General features: G+C 39.2%; 1 long non-coding RNA gene across 1 annotated transcript in view; it reads left to right on the top strand.

Moving 5' to 3' along the window:
* The window catches only part of LOC122235874, a 53,274-nt gene that overhangs the window by 5,407 nt on the left and 27,144 nt on the right, over window positions 1-20,723 (top strand). The window contains exons 2-3 of the long non-coding RNA XR_006213972.1: window positions 8,913-8,992; window positions 10,324-10,413. This is a non-coding gene — a long non-coding RNA (uncharacterized LOC122235874). The remainder of the gene's footprint in view (window positions 1-8,912; window positions 8,993-10,323; window positions 10,414-20,723) is intronic.

Below are 20,723 nucleotides of genomic sequence, written 5' to 3'. Positions count from 1 at the left end.
GCCAGACATCGGGCTCTATCCCAGGAGTGTGAGATTATGACCTGAGCCAAAATCAGGAGTCAGATGCTTGACTGAGCTACCCAGGTGCCCCTTCCTATAAATATTTTTGAACTTTGTTTTGAGATGCAGTTGCTACTTGGAAATAGTTTTATCTTTTTAAGAATTGTTTTTAAAATATGTTAAATGGGGGCGCCTGGGTGGCGCAGTCGGTTAAGCGTCCGACTTCAGCCAGGTCACGATCTCGCGGTCCGTGGGTTCGAGCCCCGCGTCAGGCTCTGGGCTGATGGCTCGGAGCCTGGAGCCTGTTTCCGATTCTATGTCTCCCTCTCTCTCTGCCCCTCCCCCATTCATGCTCTGTCTCTCTCTGTCCCAAAAATAAATAAAAAACGTTGAAAAAAAAAAAAATTTAAAATATGTTAAATGTGACCAGAGAAATAATTTAGTCAAGATTAGTTATTTCCTGCTCCTGAGGTAAAAGTCTTCTGAATACTCTACCAAATGTTCTGTGAATTGTGTGATTGTCCAGTATGACTGGTGGCAATGGCCACTCTTCCTGGTCCTGTGTGAGTACTGAGTACTCTCTGATGCTTTTGGACAGTTCTTGCCCTCACCTCGCATAGTTTCCTCACCTGGCACATGCTGAATACTTGAGGGGATGCTCTGCTGGTTCCCATGATTTCGGGGTTTTGTTTGTTTGTTTGTTTGTTTGTTTGTTTGCAGCTCTCTCCTTTCTGGTACTTTGTCTTGCAAACGCTAGCCCCATTCTTCTCCTCATACTCTGAATTCCATCTTCTCAACTTAGGGAGTCTTGCAAGCTTTGCCTGGATCCTCCCCTCACCTTCCTTCTATACTGCGATCTGGGAACTCAAGGCAATAAATTGGAGCAATCATTCAGACTTGCTTCATTTGTTTCCCATGTCTCAGGGATCACTGTCCTTCATTGCCTGATATACTTACTGTGTCTTGAAAATCATTATTTCATATATTCTATTTGTTTTTGGTAGCTTTAGGTGGGAGCATAAAATCAGTCCCTGTTACTCTGTTTTGGCTAAAAGGGTGAGTCCCAGCACTGTTTTAAGTTCTTTATCTTTCAACAACCATATGGAATAGTTTCAAATGTTATTCCCATTTTGTAGATGAGAAAACTGAGACATCGAGATTAAGTTAGTTGCTTAAACTTGCATAGCTTCGTAGTAGAGCTAGGTTTCAAATTCAGGCACTGTGGCTCCAGAATCTATGATCTTAACTCTCCTGCCATTCTGATTTTATAGCATTCCTCAGTTTACAAACAACTGTGCCGAGGGGCACCTGGGCGGCTCAATCAGTTAAGCGTCTGACTTTGGCTCAGGTCATGATCTCGCAATTTGTGAGTTCGAGTCCCACGCCGGGCTCTTTGCTGGCAGGTCGGAGCCTGAGGCTGCTTTGGATTCTGTGTCTCCCTCTCTTTCTGACCCTCCACTGCTTGTGTTCGGTCTCTCTCTCTCTCTCTTAAAAATAAGTAAACATTAAAAAATTTTAAAAAAATAGCTGTGCCGAATATTTCATTAAATTCTTATGTAGCTCATATAAGTAGAATGTGAATGACTGGTAATCCTTAACCCCACACCCCCATGTTATTTGTAGTTTCAAAGGAGTATGCTTCCTCATACAGAAGAATCTTTAGTAAATTAAATATCACGAGATCTGACAACAGAGAAATGAGTAATATTTCTGAAGTGTAACAAAAACTTTTTAGTTACTGACTCTTCCAGTTTACTCTACCTTGTACTTTTCTGGCTTGGTTTCTCTAAGTTGGTCTTGATTTTTGCCAACTTCTTTTAGTCTATTCTTTTTTTTTCTTTTGTTTATTATTATTATTTTTTAAATTCACATCCAAATTAGTTAGCATATAGTGCAACAATGGTTTCAGGAGTAGATTCCTTAATGTCCCTTACCCATTTAGTCCATCCTGTTTTTAGTCTATTCTTTAGATTGTTACAGATGATCTAAAAGTTTCCCTTTTTTTAGACTTTGCAGCTAAGGCATCAGGTACTAGTAAAGATGGTGGTTATTTGTGTGCTAGAGTCTTTTAAAAACGAAGTGTGACCCTTTGACATTGGCTGTAGTAACATTTTTCTAGATATGTCTCCCGAGGCAACGGAAATAAAAACAAAAACTTTTGGGACTACATCAACGTAAAAACCTTCTGCACAGCGAAGGAAACAATGAACAAAACCGAAAAGCGACCTACTGAATGGGAAAAGATATTTGCAAATGACATATTCGATAAAGGGTTATTATTTGAAATATATACAGAACTGATAAACTCAATACCCCCACAACACAAAAAATCCAATTAAAAAATAGGCAGAAGATATGAACAGATATTTCTCCAAAGAAAACATCCAGATGGCCAACAGACACTTGAGAAGATGCTCAACATCACTCATCAGAGAAATGCAAATCGAAACTACAGTGAGATCATCTCACACCTGTCAGAATGGCTAAAATCAAAAACATAAGAAACAAGAGTTTGCAAGGATGTGGAGAAGAAGGAACCCTCATGCACTGTTGGTGGGGATGTGAGCCGGTGTAGCCACTGTGGAAAATGGTATGGAAATTCTCCCCAAAGTTAAAAATTGAACTACCCTACAACCCAGTAATCATACTACTTGGTATTTACCAAAAAAATACAAAAACATTAATTCAGAGGGATCCATGCACCCCTGTGTTTATGCCAGCATTATTTACAATAGCCAAATTATGGAAGTAGCCCAAGTATCCATCAATGTGTGAATGGATAAGATGATTCCAGTATACACACACACACACACACACAATGGAATATCATTCAGCCATAAAAAAGAATGAAATCTTGCCATTTCAACAACATGGATGGAGCTAGAGAGTATAATGCTAAGTGAAATAAGTTAGAGAAAGAAATACCATATGATTTCACTTATGTGGAATTTAAGAAACAAAACAAATGAGCAAAGGAATAAAATGAGAAAGACAAACCAAGAAATAGACTCTTAGCTATAGAGAACAAATTAATGGTTATCAGAGGGGAGGGGGGGATTGGGGGAAATAGGTGATGGGGATTAAGGAGTACACTTATAGTGAGCACTGAGTAATATGTAGAATTGTTGAATCACTATATTGTACACCTGAAACTAATATAATGCTATAAGTTAACTGTACTGGAATTAAAATTAAAAATTTAATTAAAAAATGAAGTGCTGTAACTAATTTAACAGCTTGCATTTTCCTTTGGGAAGTATTCGGAGCTCTTTCCATCAGCTTTTGGATTCCAATTTATTACTTTGTATTAAAATGTTTGTCTGTCTCCAAGTACACAATCATTGGGCAGGTAGGAGAGGTATATGGGAACGTAGTTTTTCTACATAACAAGTAACTAGGACAGTGCCTCAAGTGGTGGCTCAATATTGTTGCCTAAATGAATGACTGGTTGGATGAATCAAGGTATGCTGGTGGCCAGTTGGAGGAACCAAAGGGAAACTGGACAGGGCAAACATATACTGCAGAGAGCATATTCATTCTGAAGTGAATACCTAGCACAAAGGCAATTGAGGCTTGAGTGTATATGTTCTGGCTTTAGGACACCTTTTCTACTTACATCTGAATACAGTTGTGTTTTGATTTCACAATTCATCATACTTAAATCATACCGACTCTAAAATGATACTGGAAAACTGAGTTTCTCCTTCTTTTCCGTATGCTATCTTCACTGGAATTTTAAACATGTTTCTCAGTGAAGAGGCAATTCCTTTTAATTGCCCTAGTATTTCAAGCATTTTTTGAAAATGAAAATCCATTAAAAGCATTAACGTGAATTGCTGTGCAAAATAACTCTCCTGTTTAACAGTTTCCATCAGTCCTCAGTTTAATTACTACGTTATTCTGCCAGCTTTCTCCAGAAATAATTGACTGAATGAAGTCATTTCATTGGATATTTACAAACACCAGACTTGTAAAGGGGGTGTCTGTCAATTCCCCTTTGGCTTGGAAATGACTGAGGCCAACCTGGCAGAATACAACTGCTATTTTGGGCTTAGCATATTTTCATAGTCACCAACTCAGGAAGATGTGGGAAGGAAACACAGGAAGGTAAAATGTTTGGCTTTTACACTCAGTCTTAGTTTTATAATTTGTGCTATAAGTTTACTTAAAAAATGAGAGAGTAAAGCCTGGATTTGGTTTAAGACACAGAGTGGTTGGATAGTGATTTGTGTGTGTGGTTGTTGGCATATCTTGTTAAATTATGAATAGTCGGTAATAAATTTGCAAAGCTTTGAGTATCAATAGTCAAAGTTTAAACATTGGTTTATCAATCATGGTGAAAATGAATTACCAAGGCCGGTCTGTTAATGTTACTGATTGAATATTCTTAATAAAGAGTTTGCTTTGGATTAAGTAATAAGATGTGATTTTGAAGGCGTAGTGTCAAACCAGAGATCAGACAAGATGAAGATCAGGCTGGAAATTATTTTATCTGAGGCAGCCTACAGGAAATTCCAAAAGACAAAATCAATATAAATGAAGCTTTTAAAGAATTGAAGTAGAATACCAAATTATAGTACTGTAGATTCAAGCTTAAATATGTCAGTCCCCACTCACGGGAAAAATTGATGCAAAACTTCAGATGGTCGTCAGAAGGAATTTGAGCTGTGGTAATATTTACAACGTGATGATTTCAGAGTGGTTATTCATTGTCTTAAAATACCGAGAGGTGGGGAGAGTGGAAAGAAGACTAGGGTAAGGTACTTATTTTAAAAAATAGGAGATGTTGGGAATGCAAGCTGGTGCAGCCACTCTGGAAAACAGTATGGAAGTTCCTCAAAAAACTAAAAATAGAACTACCCTACGACCCAGCAATTGCACTAGTAGGTATTTACCCAAGGGATACAGGTATGCTGTTTCGAAGGGACACATGCACCCCAATGTTTATAGCAGCACTATCAACAATAGCCAAAGTATGGAAAGAGCCCAAATGTCCATCGATGGATGAATGGATAAAGAAGATGTGGTATATATAATATACAATGGAGTATTAGTCACCAGAAAGAATGCAGTCTTGCCATTTGCAACTACGTGGATGGAACTGGAGGGTATTATGCTAAGTGAAATTAGTCAGAGAAAGACAAAAATCATATGACTTCACTCATATGAGGACTTTAAGAGACAAAACAGATGAACATAAGGGGAGGGAAACAAAAATAATATAAAAACAGGGAGGGGGACAAAACAGAAGAGACTCATAAATATGGAGAACAAACAGGGTTATAGGAGGGGTTGTGGGAGGGTGGATGGGCTAATTAGGTAAGGGGCACTAAGGCATCTACTCCTGAAATCATTGTTGCACTGTATGCTAACTCATTTGGGTGTAAATTTAAAAAAATAAAAAATAAAACAAGTTAAAAAAATAGTAGATGTGACAAATGTCTTAACAGGAATGCTAAGAAGTGAATGGTTGAAGTTAATGTAATTATGAAGATTACAGAAAGAATGAATCTAGGTTTAGTTCTCATTTAGACGTACATTTTAGCGTCACAGGAAGACAAATACCTCTCTCTCAAAGGTGACCCCAGAGTAATCCAAAGTGCATTTTAGTCTGTCATGCATTAGTAATTTTAGTTAGACGGTCTCAATCACAACTTGTACATTTGGTGAAAACCCATCGGGCCATTTTCATCCTCAATGGTAGCAGCAGGGTTTGCAGGACATGGAGACTATACAGTGTTGTGGGGCTTCCTTAAAAAAAAAATAAGTAACACACTTGGAAGCCTCAAGCAAGTGGAAGGCCCTTAAGCTTGACCTTTAGTAGCTTCAAGTCATTGCTTCTAGTTAACAAATTTCATTTCATTGATAGGAGATGAAAAGATTCTTGTAAGTGAAGAGTAAGTAGAATATCAATGTGGCAGAAAGAGGAGCGGATTAGATTTAGAACCCATGTTCTAGCCTAGGCTGGTCCATACATTTCATTATTTGTTTACTGAGGGCAGTATTATAGAAGGCATTGTGGAGATGGCTGTGAACACAAAGAATCCATACTTAAGAAGCATTCCAAGCCCAATCTGAATTTGGGAAATAGTATATACACCACCCCTCTTAGTGGGACACAACAGACTTCAGCATACAAATGGCTGAGAGATATTACTGTTTAAACACACACACATCACACACACACACACACACAGTTTGACCTCATTTATTCCAGTTTTTAGCTCTTTTCTTTTTAAATGTGTGTAACACACAGTAAGATCACCTGGAAAACATTTTGGGGAATGCTGCTATGAGGAATTATCTCTTTCAGCCTCCTTAACTGTTACAGGTGGTAGGTTTTCCTCTTTGGCCAAGTGGGAACTGTCATTCTTAAAGGAATTCCAAGCAGTGTATTTTATACAGACTTGCACACTTGGGCTCAGCGGCCCTTATTAAATGGTACCACCCATCAAGCAGAGATTGGCAATGGGGTGTGGATAAGTCAGTGCTTAAATGGGATGGAGGGACCAGCCCTTCACAGCTTAGGCCTGTTCTTTATGATTCCTGAGAAGACTTTCCTTTAAGCATCCTTTGGCCGCCTTTTTTTTTTTTTTAATTATTTATTACTTAGAAAGTGTGAGTCAGGGAGGAGCAGAGAGAGAGGGAGAGAGAGACAGGGAATCCCAAGCAGGTGCCATGTGGTTAGCACAGAGCCCGACTTGGGGCTCGAACCCATGAACCATGAGATCATGACCTGAGCAGAAGTCAGACACTCAACCGACTGAGGCACCCAGGCGCCCCATCCTTTGGCCTTTGTAAATGAGCTCTCTGCTTTGTAATGTTGCCTGCTATGCCTGTATGTATAAGTCACTGCACTGGAGTGTGAATACCACCCAAGCAGCCTGTGCAGTGGTCAGAGGGCCGAGCAAGAGGGAGATTCTGCCCCTTCTTCAGAGTATTTCTGAATGTGGAGGCCTAAAAAGAGGCCTTGTGGCTAAGTATGGCTTGAAATTCAAACTTAATGTCAGAGCCACCCCACCTTCTTAAGGTAATTACCACTTAACCAAACATTTCTGAGTTCCTTATAAATTGGTCCCCTCAGTCACTTAATCCTTTTAGTAACTCTTCTCTGAACTCGGTCCAAATATTCGATAATTTGGGTAACAAGGTGCTCTGCAGGGAACGCAGTGTCCAGGTGCAGCAACCTTGCCAGGGCATTTGGTGTGGTGAGAGGGAGCCAGAGAAAGATGACAGCCACCCAATATCCCTTAGGCTCTCGTAAATGTAATGGCGGCTTTCCAACAAACAGAGTTAAGCTCACAGTAAACGCACAGGCGAGTAGACTGGAAATTGCCCCTTCCTTGATTCAGGTGGAAGGCAAGCCAGTGGCCTACAGAGCAAGTACTGGGGGTGTGTGGGAAGTTGAGAAAATCCTTCACTTTAAATAATAGTATAGCCATACTTGACAATAAGAAATGATTCTGAGCAAAGTGCCCAGAGGTCCTTAACGGGGATGTTTTGAGAAAAGGCAAGGCCAAAACTGAAAGTTGCTGCTGGTCTAGCTTTTCTCAGTATTAATGCCATATCTGTGTAAATAAGATCATTAAAAGGGTCTTGTTTTTTCATTTTTTGATAGAATTGGAAGGAAATCTGATGAAATCTAAGTCACTTGAAGAGGAGTGATGTTCTCGGTCAAATAAATGAGTAAATGGAAGAGTCAGAATTTTACCCCAAGTATGGATGGCCTCAAGGCCTGTATTTTTCATTTAACATTAAACAAACTAAACAAAAACACTCTCACCCCCAAATCCTATTTCTAACACCGGTTCCGGGAGTAAGATGTTAACACTGACAAGTCTCTTGGCCTTTAAATGTACTTTCTGTATCATTTGTGTCCATATTTTTTTTATCTTGTAGTCATTAGTTCACTTTTTGGGACAACTTTCATTTATACCAAAAAATGAAATTCCAAAGACATAAGCATCTGGTATTAAGGTAAAAGTAAGTTATGTCAAAATGTGTTGGGGTTCTGGGAGACCCTAACAAGGATGCTGGTGAAAGGTTGTTAAGGTTTAAGTGCAAAAGTCAATAATAAATTCCTGAAAAATATAGGGTACTCTTATTTCTTGATATTTGGGACATTTAAACAAGTATTTAACAATCTGCTTCTCAGGCTAATTAAACATATGTGTAATGGACCACCCTAAGAAATACATAAATAAGTTACTCACGCAGGAAACTACATATCTCTGTGGCAAACCAATGTTTGAACCATATTTCAAATGCATAAATATTGCTATAAAACACAACTGGGCAAGGAGAACCCTACCAGGAGGAGTATAATATTTAACGACAATATTCATATTATTGTAGCATTTTAAAGATACTTTTTATAATCACAGGAGCTTAAGATTTCAACTGAAATGCCATTATTTCTCACAACCCTGGAAGACTGCTTGCTATTAAGATTCCCAATTCATCAATTTTGACACAGGCGGGGGTGGGGGTGGTGTGGTCACACGCTCTCAATGTTGGATTGGGCTTTTGTTCTAAGCTTGCTCTATTCTAGGTTTCCCCTTGACCATTGCAGGATGATTATTTCCTTAAGAAACTTCTAATCAAGGGGCGCCTGGGTGGCTCAGTCAGTTGAGGCCGACTTTGTTTCAGGTCATGATCTCACAGTTCGTGGGTTTGAGCCCCGCGTCAGGCTCTGTGCTGACAGTGTGGAGCCTGCATGGGATATTCTCTCTCTCTCTCTCTCTCTCTCTCTCTCTGTCTTCTCTCTCTCTCTGCTCCTCCACCACTCATGCTTTCCCTCTCTCTGAAAATAAATAGATAAACTTAAAAAAAAAAAAGAAACCTCTAATCAAGTATGGGCTTTTAGGAGATAAAATACTATATGGAATCCAGAATTATCCTTTCCTTTTCAGGTCTAACAACCCTTTGTATCAGGCCTATCCAGCTTTGGAGGCTGCGTTCTGGAGATCTTTGAACACAGCTGGACTCTCAGGTACTTTAGTCTTTGGGGGCTGATATACCTAAAATAGCTTTGAATAGTTAAATCTGACCACGTGTGAAATGGCAGTTGCCTTTTAATTTTAATGGAATATTTTAGAGCATTTTTATGGAAAAGCTCTTAAAGTTCGTTTTTTCACTACCTTAATGAAAGGGGAAAATGTGTTGCTGTTGCTGTTATTTTTTATAATAAATTTAAAGCAGTTCCTGCAAATCTTAACAAGTAGAATCAAATATTTAATGCTTTTGGCAAAATCCCTTTATAAAATTTCCAGAACAAAATAAAATATTCTGAATTTAAACTTTTTTGAATAAAACAGACTGAATTTCGAAGAGCACTTACATCATGTATCAATATTTCCAAGTTAATTTAGTATGTGGAATCAAACTACATCATTACCACAATAGTTACTGTTGTGTCTGAAAAGATTTTTAAACCAGAATAGAAAGTTATATTCATGAAAATGATATTCCAGATAGAAACACTTTGGTTTTTTCTTTTTTTGTTTTTACGCTATATCTCTTTTATATATGTAAATCAGGATGTCTTATACCTACCTGCTCTTTGCATTATAAAAGCTGCCTTGTAAAAGATCCTGAGTGTACTCTTAACTCTGGGACTTTACAAAGCTGGTTCTTTTGGACAAGAGGCGGTGATGAACTGGTGACCTTTATCCAAATGCTCTCCAGGAAAAAAAAAAAAAGCCAATAACCACTTTGATTTGATGATTCCTAATAGTGCAAATATAAAATGTGGAGGTAAGAGATGTGTAAATCACCTTTTACTAATCGATGCGAGCCTGCTGCAGCAAACCACTGAATATTTGCTATAGCATGCAGTATGGAAGTCATCAGTTATAAAAGCCTAAATTAACGGGAAAATTGGTTTAACTGGGTAAGATGGACTAGTATGGTTACTGTGAGCATAAACCACCTGGGAAGGTTTCAACAGGACTTCGTCATTTTTCAGATGGAGCATTTTAAGAAAATTCCTGTTATAAACGTTAGTGGCTAGTAGATATGTGGTCTGACAAAATGAACGGAAAGAGAAAAAGTTGAAGAAGTCACTTTTTATTTATGTTACTTGTGGTTCATAAAGAATCTGTTTTGCTCTGAGTGAGCTTTGAGCTGGATTTTTCAAAGCAATCATCATTTGTATTACAGAATGTTAATATGGTCCTGGGAAAAATGTTTTCCAGGAAAATATTAAAATAATTATAGCTAATGTTAACCCCAGTAGTCTCTACTCTAAGAGATTCTCACACATTATCTTACTGAATCCTTACAACCTTCTTATTACTCACCCCACTTCCCTACATTTTACAGATGAGGAAACTGAAGAACAAAGAGTTTCAATAACTTACCCAACTTGCCACGCCTAGTAATTGGGATTAACCCAGGCAGTCTGCCTCAAAGGTTTGGGCTTTTAATCAATGCACTTTTTTAAAAAATTTATTTAAATCCAAGTTGGTTAACATACAGTGTAATAATGATTGCAGGAATAGAATTTAGTGATTCATCACTTACATATAACACTCAGTGCTCATCCCAACTAGTGCCCTCCTTAATACCCATCACCCATTTAGCCCATCCCCCCCACCCAACACCCCACCAGCAGCCCTCACTCAGTTGGTTCTCCGTATTTAAGAGTCTCTTATGGATTGTCTCCTCTGTTTTTATCTTATTTTTTCTTCCCTTCCCCATGTTCATCTGTTGTATTTCTTAAATTCCACATATGAGTGAAATCATATATTTGTCTTTCTCTGACTGACTTATTTCGCTTAGCATAATACCCTCTAGTTCCATCCACGTTGTTGCAAATGGCAAGATTTCGTTCTTTTTTTGATCACCGAGTAACATTCCATTGTATGTATGTATGTATGTATGTATGTATATATATATATATATATATATATATATACCACATCTTCTTTATCCATTCATCTGTCAAAGGACATTTGGGCTCTTTCCATACTTTGACTATTGTCAATAGTGTTGCTATAAGCATTGAGGGTGCATGTACCCCTTTGAAGCAGCACTCTTGTATCCTTTAGATAAATACCTAGTAGTGCAATTGGTGGGTCATAGGGTAGTTCTATTTTTAATTCTTTGAGGAACCTTGATATTGTTCTCCAGAGTGGCCGTACCAGTTTGCATTTCCACCAGCAGTGCAAAAGAGTTCTTCTTTCTCCACATCCTCACCAACATCTGTTGTTGCCTGAGTTGTTAATTTTAGCCATTCTGACAGGTGTGAGGTGGTATTCATTGTTGTTTTAATTTGTAATTCCCTGATGATGAGTGATGTTGAGCATCTTTTCATGTATCTGTTAACTAGCCATTTGGATGTCTTCTTTGAAAAAGTGTCTATTCATGTCTTTTGCCCATTTCTTCCCTGGATTATTTGTTTTTTGAGTGTTGAGTTTAATAAGTTCTTTATAGATCTTGGATACCAGGCTTTTATCTGATATGTCGTTTGCAAATATCTTCTCCCATGCCACTGGTTGCCTTTTAGTTTTGCTGATTGTTTCCTTCACCGTGCAGCTTTTTATCTTGATGAGGTCTCAATAGTTCATTTTTGCTTTTGTTTCCCTTGCCTCCAGAGACATGTCAAGTAAGAAGTTGCTACGACTGAGGTCAAAGAGGTTGTTGCCTGTTCTCTCCTCTAGGATTTTGATGGCTTCCTGTCTTACATTTAAGTCTTTCATCCATTTTGAATTTATTTTTTGTGTATGGTGTAAGAAAGTGGTCCAGGTTCATTCTGCATGTCGCTGTCCAGTTTTCTCAACACCATTTGTTGAAGAGACTATCTTTTTTCCATTGGATGTTCTTTTCTGCTTTGTCAAAGATTAGTTGGCCATATGTTTGTGAGTCCATCTCTGGGTTCTCTGTTCTGTTCCATTGATCTGTGTGTCTGTTTTTGTACCAGTATCATACTATCTTGACAATTACAGCTTTGTAATACATCTTAAAGTCCAGGATTGTGATGCCTCCAGCTTTGGTTTTCTTTTTCAACCTTACTTAAGCTATTTTGGATCTTTTCTGGTTCCATACAAGAATCAATGCACTCTTATGCCTCAAGTATTGGTTTGGTTTGGTTTTGTGTTAAAGAAACGTACTCATTACTGTCCTTAGCTGAGCTTTGAATGTTTAAGGTTCTTCTTTTATGTAATTTAATTGACCTAAGGTTCTTTCAACATGTGGCTAAGAGGTACAGTGAAGCTATCATTGGTATTCAAAAGAGTAGGCAGTTTGAAAACCATTTTAAGGTTAGGACAGTTCTGGGCTGGATGATCTCTGGATTACATTAATAAGATGGCGATTAAATAGTAATGTAGCTAAACTATACCCTTGCCTTTAGTTAATTAAATCATCTATCAAACTATAAATGTATATTTTTTCTATCTAGGCCAGATACATATATGTCACCTTAAACATGTATATACACACATATAAATTCGAATACGTACATATATACACATGTGCAAATAAATTTTTTAAAGAAGTAAGGAAATCCAAATTAAAGGAACATAAAGATAAGAAAAATGGAATCAAGAATGAGAATAGTACACAAAAACCAGGTTTCAAAGTCTTATACTTTCTAGAGCTTCATCCCAATTTTGTCTCTGAAACCTTTTAGGCCCAAAGCAAAGGGGGAAAATAATATGTGGTGTTCATATTATGCTAATTTAGAAATATTTTTATATATTTATAATAACAGTGATCTCAACTTTACTATTAACATCTAGAATTAATCAGAACCTATGAAAATCTTCCATCTTCCAGAGCACATACATCCATTAGCATATTTAAAAAATTTTTTAACATTTATTTATTTTTATGAGACAGAGAGAGACAGAGCATGAGCAGGGGAGGGGCAGAGAGACAAGGAGACACAGAATCCGTAGCAGGCTCCAGGCTCTGAGCTGTCAGCACAGAGCCCGACGTAGAGCTCTAACCCATGAGCTCTGAGATCATGACCTGGGCCAAAGTTGGAAGCTCAACCAACTGAGCCACCCAGGTGCTCCTTTAGCACGTTTTTTTTAACACCATGCTATCAACTTACATTTTAAGATTTTTTGGAATCCTTTTGATTGATTGGGTGTATTTGCATTCTCTCCTATCATTGTGTTTCTGATTCCTGATTCCTTAGGAATAATTTCTTAGCAACTGAGTTAACTTTAGTCAATTATCAGTTGCTATTGGAACTTATCTGCGGGTTTTATTTTTGCTTACAATTTTTTTCTTACATTATCTTCTTTCTTGAATTCAGTTTTTAGTTTGTTATAAAAAATTATTTTGTATTTTTTCAGAAAGGTTGTAGGTGTTCAACTCGGACTTCGCATGTTATTATTTGCCCTGGTTTTAATTTCATTTATATGCCCTAGTTTTTAAGTGATGGTTTAGTTTTGTATGTGAATTCTAATTGTCCCTTGTTAATTTAAAGTATTGATGTGTTGTCTTCTAGCATCTAGTATTGCAGATAAGAAGTCTGGTGCTGTTTTAATTTTTTTTTCCGCTTGGTGATATTCTTTTTCATAGTTTATTACAATGTGCTACTTCTTGTTGGAGCTTGTATATTTTAGTGGAATGTGTCTTCATGGTATTCTTGCACTACTGTTTATGGGCTCTTTCAGGATGAAGAGACTGTTCATCTGGCAGAATTTTCGTTTTGCTGTTCTTGTTTTTGCTGTTTATTTGATTTTTTCTTTCTATTTTTTGTTTTCTCTTTCTTGAACTCCTACTAGATGGGAGTTTTAGACTAGAGCTTTTAGACGTACATATCTCATCTTTTCTGTCATCCTTTTAATCTCTTTGTTCTTTTCACTGAATTCCAATAGAATCTTTCAGTTTACCCTCCAATTCACTATGTTCATCCAAAGTCTCATTCATTCTGCAATTCAGCCCATATTTCAATAATCTTGATAATTTCTACAAACTCAGCTTCTTTCTCATTGCATCCTGTTTTGAGGTGTTTTTTTTTCTTTTTTTAATTTGGCATCTTTTCCTTTTGAAACCATCCATAGTTTTTTAATTGTAGGTTTTTAATGATTCTTTCCAATACTCTATGTTTTTCTTCCTCGGGAATTAATGCTTTTATGGAATGTTGTGCTTTTTAAAACATTTGGTTGACCTTCTCATGCACTTTATATTTGGTTGCCTGTTCATATTTGTAGATGAAGGTCTACCATCAGAGATTTTTAGCTTGGGGACCACAGACCAATAAGGAGTCCCTGGATAGAATTCAGGATGTTCATGCATTTAGATTGGAAAAATGATATTATTTTACTGGCTTCAAACTGAAATTTAGCAATTCCTTCAATTATGAATATAGGCAACAACTGCAGGCATATTAGCAGTATCTGTGACTTTGTTCCTGATGGAAATCACAGACTTTCTATATCACATTAGTTTGTAAGTTGTGGATTATTATCATCGCTGCTTCAAAACTTTGGCAGCGTTTGCTAGATCTTTTCATTTTATGTTTTAATAAAGAAACGAGTATATTTTTATATCATAATTTAAAAAATATTTTGATACTTTCATTCCAATGTAATTGGCTTCCTTTATAATCCTATAAGTTTTTTTTTTTTTAATATTAAACATTTCAAAACATTCTGAGAAGGGCTCCATAGGCAGGATCAGACAGAGAAGTCCATGTGGCACAAGTTAAAACCCCTCAGGCTAGGCTGATCACAGTTGCTTGTTAGAACAAATTCCATCAGCCTGGGGAATGATCCTTGTCCCTTGCTAATGAGTACATGAGCCCCGGCTCTGTTGGTTGTGCAAAGGAGAGGTATGACGTAGGCAGGCTGGGGTGCAGGAGGTTACGAGGTACTCGCGTTCTTCTGTGAGATCTCCCAGCGTTTATGATAGCTGGGGGCACGTACTTCTCCCACAGCCCATTCTGTCCATCCTGGATCAGAACCAGGAGACCAGTATCGGTGCTTTCCATTGGGGCAACACCAAAGCAAGTGGCTGTGTGTGTGGAGGCAGGCTCAGCTGTTCTGCTGCCTGTAATTACCTGCCCACTCTGGGCCCATTCCTCCTAGCCCTTGCTGTCTCTGACTCACGGGTTTAATCTAGGATTCAACTAGGTAAACTCAGATTTTCAGGAGATTCTCTCCTTCATTTTTATAGGATTAGGGGTGTGTGTGTGTGTGTGTGTGTGTGTGTGTGTGTGTGTGTGTGTGTGTATCTTTTGGAATTTGCAGTCAGTCTGATTTCATCTGCCAGAAAATTCTCACTGTTCATGGACACTGATGATATCCTTTCTGGCACTGCAGGCTTACTGTGGATTTATTTTGACTTTTATGCTTTCTCTGATTGGGGGGAGGTGGAACACATCAACAATTATATTTAGCTGCCTTCTTGAACCAGGAGTCTTGTCTTCTTTATATTGGCTTCAGTTAAGATTTAGAATGTGTAGCAATGGTCCTCAAAGCTCAAACTTGCAGACCTCTTTTAAAGAAAAGCCAAAGTTTTTGCAGGCTCCTCGCTAAAGTTTACTGACTTAGCTTTAGAAACACTGTTGTACCGGGGCACCTGGGTGGCTCAGTCCATTAAGCGTCCGACCTCAGCTCAGGTCATGATCTCACGGTACATGTGTTGGAGCCCCACATCAGTCTCTGTGCTGACAGCTCAGAGCCTGGAATCTGCTTCAGATTCCGTGTCTCCCTCTCTCTCTGCCCCTCCTCCACTCTCACTCTGTCTCTCTCTCAAAATAAATAAACGTTAAAAAAATTAAAACAAAACAAAACACTGTTGTACCTAAAATCTCCACTGGGTTTGTACTTCCTTTTTTTAAAATTTTATCTTATTCAAACAAAGGCATTTGTACATAGGGAGTGATCATCCTCTAGTTCTTTCTTTTGGCTCAGCGCACTTCTTGTCCGGAGATTTTAGTGTCTTTGTAGTTATAATCATATTCTTTGGTGAGACACCTGTCTTGTATCAGGCATTTATAACTGTGCTTTGGTTGTGGGTTGAGAATAAGTTTAGTAAATTTCAATGGGTGCTCTTACCCTGGTTTACACTCTTTTGCCTGTTATCCAGACAGCCCCTTTATTGGAGTCTTATCATTATAGACCCAGAGCAAGCCACACTTGCAGGGACTGCTGACAATAAAATTCTGTGTGCTAGGTTTTCCCACATCAGAAAAATCCAAGTGAGTTGACACTGAGGTAAACATTTAGAGGTGTTTCAGTTTGCACCAAATTAATTAATTTGTTGTGACTTAAATTTGGAGATTGAAGACATGGTCCCTGCCTATATTTTGAGCTCATTAAGTAAGCTTTTGCTTCTTAAGATTATTTAACTTTCATTTTAGAATTAATGCATAATGGAAATTCTTCTTAATTTCAGTTTTTTAATTTTCTCAGAACCTTTTAAATATTTTATTTATTTATTTTTGAGAGAGAGAGAGAGAGAGAGAGAAGAACAGCATGAGTGGGGAAGGGGCAGAGAGAGAAGGAGACACAGGGTCCAAGCTCCGAGCTGTCAGCACAGAGCCCGATGTGCGGCTTGAACTCACAAACCGCGAGACCATGACCTGAGCCAAAGTCGGATGCTTAACGGACTGAGCCACCCAGGCGCCTGTCTCAGAACCTTTTAAATAATGGAAAAGAATAATTCTGAAAGGAAGAAGATAGATAGTTGAAAAATTCCTCCCACCTCCCCCCAGTTTTAAGCATAAAATTCAAAGTCTCAAAATGTTAGTCCCATCTCAGGATACAGTTAAACAGAAAAGTGTCCAGAGCGGGCTGCCTAAATATCACCCAGTGGTAGTCTGTTGGTAAGAGAGAGCTGAGTTTATTGCTTAGTGTGGTCAGGAGTAAGCCTCCCTTCACAGAGCTTTGGCAGTGTCTAGAAGGGGTTGGAGAAAAGGTAATGTCAGAATGTACTGAGGATTGGAAGTTTTGCCTAAATCTGATCTTTCCATGTGGGGAATTGGGTAAGAGTCCAGGATTAGTAGAAAGATCAAGGGGAAGATTTTGAGGCAAGGGATTCAAAGACTCCAAGGGCATGCCTGTTGGTCAGTACTTCCCATTGAAGAATTGGCGGGTCTTTTGGAAAATTCCTGCAATGAACATTCAAACCATTTGCTTGGTTGCACAGGACAGTCCTACCCTCTTGGGTAGTCCTTCCTCTTGGGTGGGAAGAGTTAAAAGATGCTAACGAAGACAGCAGAATAGAAAATCACTGGAATGTGGGCCGTGAGGTGTGGTGTCCTTTCTCAGGGCCCCGGCTGATGTGTGGGTAGATGATTTTACTTCTCAGGATTCTCAAGGGTTTTCTGGAGTGTCACCCTGCATTTGCTCCGCAGTCAGATCAAACTGAAGTTCTCCTCATTCTCTACTCCTCCTCACTGGAAAGCGGTAGAACAAAACTTTACTTGAAGTAGGAACACTGATGGCGTACCTGGCACATTCTGAAGTCTTTGGATCCCTGTATGATTCTCTGAAGCTTGCATCCGGGAGACAGAAGACCTGAGCACCGGCCCCTCCACTCCGCAGCGTGGGCAGGGACAGGACCTGTGGGCTCCCCACCTCGCCCAGTGCGACTTTATAAGCAAGAAAGCTGTAGCCATGGAGAGACAAGGGCCTAGACGTGGATAACATGTAGGCAGTTTGTCTCCAGAGGGACCAGCGAGATTATCAGGACAGGATTAAAAACAAAGACTCTTCAAGCTTGGCTTTCAATTATCTTTGGAGTATAGAGGGCTTTCTAGAGGCCTCCAGCTGGTCCCTAAAACAGCTGTCACAATGCAAGTAAGATGAGTAAGTCTCTCCTGTGACAAACATATTGTCTACTCTTCTCTTTCCAAATACATATCACTTTCCCACCTATATATAAAAGATCCAAATTTCCATTTTATTAAAATTTGCACTGAGAAAATGTAGCATTTTCTATCATTAAGGTACTTCAGACAGTGCCTGACACCCAAAGTACCAGAGCACACATCAGATTGTTTTGTGCCCACATATTGAACTGGAGAATGAGTAAGAGGAAAAATACTCATTTCAAAATCTTATTTCAGTGATGCTCAAAGGATCTCTCTTGCTTTCAGAAGTTTCAGAGTAAGATAGGGTCCTTTCTTTTTTGTAGCTTGGAGTAACTTTCCTGCCAACTGCCCATGTAACCTCTGTCACTAGAAAGCTATGCGCTGGCAAGCCGGCCTCCGCAGTTCAAGGTTGGAGAACCCTAGCCAACGCCCAAGGGCGGACAGAACCCAGGCGCCACGCAGTATCCTCGGGCTGCTAATTTGCTGGACACACAGAGCCCTGTTCTGTAACCTCCCCCTAGGTTGTGGGTGAGTGGAACCCATTAACATTTAAAAATATTTGCAGAAATCAGAGGGGGGATAAGGTATTTCTGGAGGGCCAGTACTCAGCGCACTTTCATGCGTGCCAAAGTTTGCTGGCACGGCTCAGGCTGTGATAGAGAACATCTGGACGGCTGCTGCTGCAGCATATAGGGCGGCGGAGGGCAGGGAACAAAGGGGGCTTGTGAGAGCGTGTTCGGGGGGGGTGGGGGAAATGCTCTCCGCAAAGGCAGCCTTACTTAATGCCTATCCCAGGCTCGGCAGGGGGAGGGGATCGAGGACCAGAATGGAAATGGACGGTTTTGCCCTTCTGTCGCCTCGGTAAGGAATGCCAGGGACAGAAGCACCATGGCGCTGGCTAGCAGGGTGCAGACCTTTGTTTCCACTGCTGGACGGACATGGGCCTAAGTGCAAAGATGCGGCCAATAGCAGTTACCCCCATTAGCCTCCTAATGCCGCTCCTTCTCTTGGCCCCATGGCTGGGGGCCAGGGAGCAGGAGATGGAGTGGAGAGGAGGGAGGGTTGATAGAACACTTCCAGTCGAGACAGATTTGTCATTGTTTCCCCCATTGCCAGTCCCATCCGTATGGAAACAAGATAAAATGAGTTGCATATCATGAATAGGTGTATTTCGAAGACAAAAGTGCTTTTATTAACTGAAGGTTAAGGTCAGACTGTTGAAAATCTGTCATTTGTGAGTAGAATTTTGCATTGGATTCTGATTTATGCATGTCGCACCTTACCAAGCATGCATATACATGTAAGAAAAATCCATATTTAGGCATTTATTAAATCATGGAAGGCTTGCCTTGCTGATGTATGATAGGATCGGCTACAGGTCTTTATAAGAATGAATACACTGCTACTCCCTTTACCAGTCGGATACTGGTTGTAGCTATAAGCTGGTCTAGGTGTTCCAACAAACGTGACGTATGTATATACTTTATTTATAAAGTCCTCCCTCTCTGTTCCCTCTGTTCTCCATGTCACCACGTCCTTCATACTCAGCTCTGAAAAATTAGTCCCTTTTTAATATTGCTAAGAGCTCTCTGTCCTGTGGATTCATCTCAGAACCGAGACATAACTCTTAAAAGCGCTATAGGTTTTGTGCTGGCAGGGAGGCCGGTGCTAGTTGGTCTAAGACTGCGGAGTTTCTGGAATCTTCACATGCGATCATGTAACAAATACTTATCAAGTGTCTACTGTAAACGGGTCTAGGCTTATGTTATTCAACAAGATGGTCCTTCCTTTCCAATGTTGGTGGCTCCCAGTGATATATTTGGTATTTCAAACAGTGCATTCTGGCTTTTGGCTTGCTTGGAAATAGGTAGGCAAACTTCACTTCATTAAATTCCCTTTATTGCTCTGATGACTTTTTTTTTTTTTTACTTAAATATTTTTTTTTGAGAGAGAGAAAGAGAGCGTGTGTGTGTGTGTGTGTGTGTGTGTGAGTAGGAGAGGGGCAGAGAGAGAGGGAGAGAGAGAATCTCAAGCAGGTTTTGTGCTGTCAAGGCAGAGCCCGATGTAGGGCTCGGTCCCACCAACTGTGAGATCATGACCTGAGCCAAAATCAAGAGTTGGACGCTTTACCAACTGAGCCACCCTGGCACCCCTCTGATGATTGTTATTTTATATTGGCTCCTACTATTTCAGATCATTCACATTTGTAAACTTACACTACTGGGGCTCTCTGTGTCTCTCTGTATCTCTCTCTTTCTCTCAAAAACAGACAAAATAAAACAAAAATATTTCTCCTACTAAAATTGCCTGTTCTATTCAAAAGCTACTAGTAAAATAAGGCTATGACTTTGAATTTTAGATGACCTGAAATCCATGATCTGTCTGTCTATCTTCAGCCTAAAATAGACCAATTAGTGTCTTAAGAGGTTTGGCATTGGCAAAAGTAGTTTAAAAACTATTTTTAGTCCTAAGTGTGTTTAGAATTTGAATTCGCTTCAATTGTTTATGTTAAGAACTATACTCTGCTACTCATGCTTTCACTTTTTTAACTGATGTTTAATATTTTAAGATTTTCTTTTACCCTTAATTTTTTCTAAGACTTTCCCCTTGCCCTCTCCTGAATTTCCAAGCGATAAGTCAGCTTCATCTACTGGCAGATTTGCAGCCAGTTCCTCCAATAGAAACAGTTTTTCAAACTAAAATCACCAGAGGTGACTTCAAATCCTATCAAGTATTGTCTCTCTGGAATATAATAAACTCTAAGCTCCCTTATCTCAGAAGCGATAGGCAACTGGTGCTGTATAGAAATAGAATCTATAACTCAAACTGTAAAACAATGATCTCGACCAATTTTTAGTCGGATGAAAGCTACCAGGAAAAAATGCACAGAATTAGCACCAAATTTTGCCTCCATCCTTGTACAAATATGTATCTGCTGTTAAGA

This window comes from Panthera tigris, chromosome F3 (genome assembly GCF_018350195.1).
Source record: "Panthera tigris isolate Pti1 chromosome F3, P.tigris_Pti1_mat1.1, whole genome shotgun sequence".
NCBI lineage: Eukaryota > Metazoa > Chordata > Mammalia > Carnivora > Felidae > Panthera > Panthera tigris.
This window is presented reverse-complemented; position numbering and strand designations above follow the sequence as displayed.